Source organism: Nannobrachium achirus (assembly GCF_963921795.1).
Source record: "Nannobrachium achirus genome assembly, chromosome: 9".
NCBI lineage: Eukaryota > Metazoa > Chordata > Actinopteri > Myctophiformes > Myctophidae > Nannobrachium > Nannobrachium achirus.
In genome coordinates this window covers 35,822,231-35,826,151 of record NC_137818.1, presented here as the reverse complement: position 1 = coordinate 35,826,151, position 3,921 = coordinate 35,822,231, and positions in this window count along the sequence as shown.

The following is a 3,921-nucleotide window of genomic DNA, read 5'->3' as shown; positions in this document are numbered from 1 at the left end:
AGTCAAAACATACCTGATATCTGATGAGAGGTCACACACACACACACACACACACACACACACACACACACACACACACACACACACACACACACACACACACACACACACACACACACACATAAGATGTACGGTATATGTAGTGTTCAGCAGCACACAGTCAATATATAGTTTGTATCAGACTGTAGAATGTAATTAAGTGGTACCGGATATGCAGCTCGGCAAATAAAAGGTGAATTGATCCCAGTGCATGACGGAGGACGATATCACGATAAATTAAATCTCCACGATACGATTATCGTGAGTGTTTTTTATCACAATAAAATAGCTTATAGTCCCATCCCTAGACACAGGATGATGTTGTAGAATAATGTGGTAGTAGGAGGAGGTTGTCGGACAAGGTGTCATGTGAATTTGACAGAATTCTAATCTGTAGTGTGTTTAGCTGCAGGTGAGCAGATTATGTAATGAAACTGGACTGTCAACAGTCGCCCCCCTCTCTCTCTCTTTCTCTCTGAGAATACTGTTTCCTTCTCTCTCTTCCGCTTTCTTCAACTATTTCCTGTTTCCCATTTCCTGCCCAGCCCTTTCCTCTTCCTGTTCTCAGAGAGGAGAGAGATCTGTGTGTGTGTGTGTGTGTGTGTGTGTGTGTGTGTGTGTGTGTGTGTGCGCACGCACGCGCGTGCGTGCGTGCGTGCGTGCGTGCGTGCGTGTGTGTGTGTGTGTGTGTGTGTGTGTGTGTGTGTGTGACTGTGCATGTGTGTGTGTGTGTGTGTGTGTGTGTGTGTGTGTGTGTGTGTGTGTGTGTGTGTGTACCATTCTATGGCTCATTGGTTCTTCTTCGTCTGTCTCTCTTACACATACTGTATGTTTCCCTCAAAGATTTCTGCTCAATACCATGAAAGTACAAACTCAAACTGTCTGCCTGTGTTTACATCTGCATTACATGTCTTGATATTTGTATGTGTTGGAACAATAAAAACTGTTAAAGACAAACTGTCTGTCTTACAAGAGACAATTAACAACACATCTGTCTGCCCTACAAAGACAACAAACAAACATTGTGCCACAGAGACAAATCACACAATGTCCCACAGAGACAAGCAACACAATCTGTCTGTCCTCCAACAGAGAAAACAACACAAAGTGTCCTAGAGAAAAATGGCAAAAGCCCTAGTCATGAACTCTGACCTTTAAAACACAGGAAGTACTTACAGCTGTTTGATTGATTGATTGATTTTGGGGATAGAAAAATCCACCCCTTCCCCTAGGCTATAATGTTTTCCACCAACTCTCGGGGAGCAGCCGGCGTTTAGCCTGTAGCAAACATCGCTTCCCAAAGAAGTGGTGATAGGATCGATGTACTGCTTCAAAGAGAGGCATGTTGGATTTACACTACAGACTACATTCTTTACCAGTGGAAATCTTTGGCCTGAATGAAGAGCACAATTGAAATGTTTCTTTTACACTGTAATTAGCAGTCACCTCATAATAGTTTTTTTATATTTACATACTGACATATCCTTGTTTTTGTATTTGCATATTTTAGTATTTTAACACTTTTAACACACTACTACTATTGTTGTCTTATATTCTCTGAGGATACAGTATGTGACTGACAGATCTATTTGTGCACTGAAAATTATCCACTGAAAATTACATAGCTGTCGGGAGCAGATTGTGTTGGGAGTCACACATTGGAAAGTGCATACCGCATACTACTGCACCAGCATATTATATGCTATTATATGGTACTAGTACGCAGTAAATCCATAATGTGAAAATTACCATGGTCTACACACAGTCACAGGACTGCCAGACCAGTCATTGTGGGAGCTTTCACCTCAGGAAAATGTCGCCTTCAAAAGACAAAGATAGAAGACTGCAAAGAAGGGCTGCTGTCTTACTTACAGTTATACTCCACATTCATCGCAGTGGCATAGCATAAACACAGCTAGCGCTAATAACACTAACAGTGGGTAAATTTGAGTCAAGTGTACCAGTATGTGCTTTATGTCCATAATGTCCATTTAGACTCTGATGAAGACAAAAGAGGTGTTTTAAAAAGGCACAATAACGTCTGTAAATGAATCAGTGAGAGTGCTCCTCTCGTCTCTCTTTCTCACTTGCTTTCTAGCAGCTTTATTTCTAGGACAAAACTCAAAGAGTGTACTGCAGGTGGGCCATGACAGACTGATCTGACATTAAAATGAACATACTGTTGTGTCAAATGAGTAAACCACATAATGACTGTTTACAATGTCTGTGTGTGTGTGTGTGTGTCTGTGCGTGCGTGCATGCGTGCGTGCTTGCGTGCATGTGTGCCTGTGTGTGTTAGAGAAAGAGACCACAAACAATTGCAAGGAATGAATAATAATATATAATCAACACACACAAGGAGCAGCCACAATGACCTCCGTCCCTCATTCTCTCTCCTCTCCTCTCTGACATTCCTTCTTCTTTTTTCGTGTTCCAGCTTGTTGTCTCCACTCCACTGCCCTCATCTCCCTCTCTCTCTCTGTGGCTCTCCTCTGGTTCGTACAGCAGGAGAATGTCTGAAAGTTATATTACTGACAGTATCCCTAACACAGGTTTTCAAAGGTTTTCATGCCACAGACCCCTATACCAGGGGTCTTCAACAGGGGTCCGGGACCCCTAGGGGGTCCTCAGAGTTACTATAGGGGGTCCTCCAAATCTTTGTGTGATAGGAAAAAAAAACTTGAACCCTAACATCCATATTCTGAGAACCTTAGCCAAAAAATAGCTGATCTACAAGCTCACAACGCCTCGTAAAGAGGTTTGGTGTAGAGGGGAAAAAGAGCAGACAAAGTACAGAGTGAAAGACAAAGTACGGAGTGAAAGGTCAAGTTTATTAAGTGTTGACGGTTCAAGTGGTTAAATGTCTGAAAACACAAATTGACATGAATCCAAAATACACTTTGTGCTGTCAAACGATGAAATTACTTATGGAATCCACAAAAAGGTGGGGGTCCCTGCTTCATCTCTCTCTCAGCTAAGGGGTCCTTGGCCTGAAAACGGTGAAGATGGTGCCCTATACTGACATTCATTAGGCCACATATTCACATAACATTTTACAGACTATAGACTACTATAGACCCAGATGTATTAACTTTTTACTGTTTTGTTTACATTTTCATTACATTTCAAGTGAATTCATTTATAGTTAAAAGTAAATTAAAATTAGCAGGAGACCCCCTCAAAGATCCCTGAGGGTCCCCAGACAACACATGCAACCAAACACACACACACACACACACACACACACACACACACATAAGTGTGTGCGTGTGTCATCCCAGTTTGGCCGGCATTGTCCAGATTTCAAGCTGTGTCCCGACACGTATCTGTATGTCCCGGTTTTCAACCTTCACTACAAAATTGTCCCTGTTTTCGCCAGAATTAAAATAATAAGAGTTGCATAGATGTTTATCATGTTCTTTCGTGTATGCTCACCTAACTAACCAATCAGAAAACATGAACAAATGTATTGTGTGTGCGTTGTTGCCTGTATGACAACACCTATCATGTGTATACATGTGCGTGTACATGAATGGCATGCGTGCATGCATGGCGTGCGTGCGTGCACTGCATGGTGAACGTGCGCATTGATTTAGGGGTCCCAGTTTGAGGGGCTGAATATGTCTCCCTAGTTTAAAATCCAAAGTCAGTGTAGTCCTATGTCAATAATAAATAGAGAAAGGGGAAGTGAGGGGGTCAGCCATCTGTTGTCTCTCTCCCTCCTTCACCACTAAACAGGTGAGACCTGAGAGAGAGAGACAATAAAGAGAGAGAGAGAGAGAGTGAGAGAGAGAGAGGAAAGGAAGCGAGGAATTCACAGCTGATGACTTGGCAGGAGGTTAATACAGCAACAGAAGGAGAGAGAGAGAGAGAGAGCTGTGT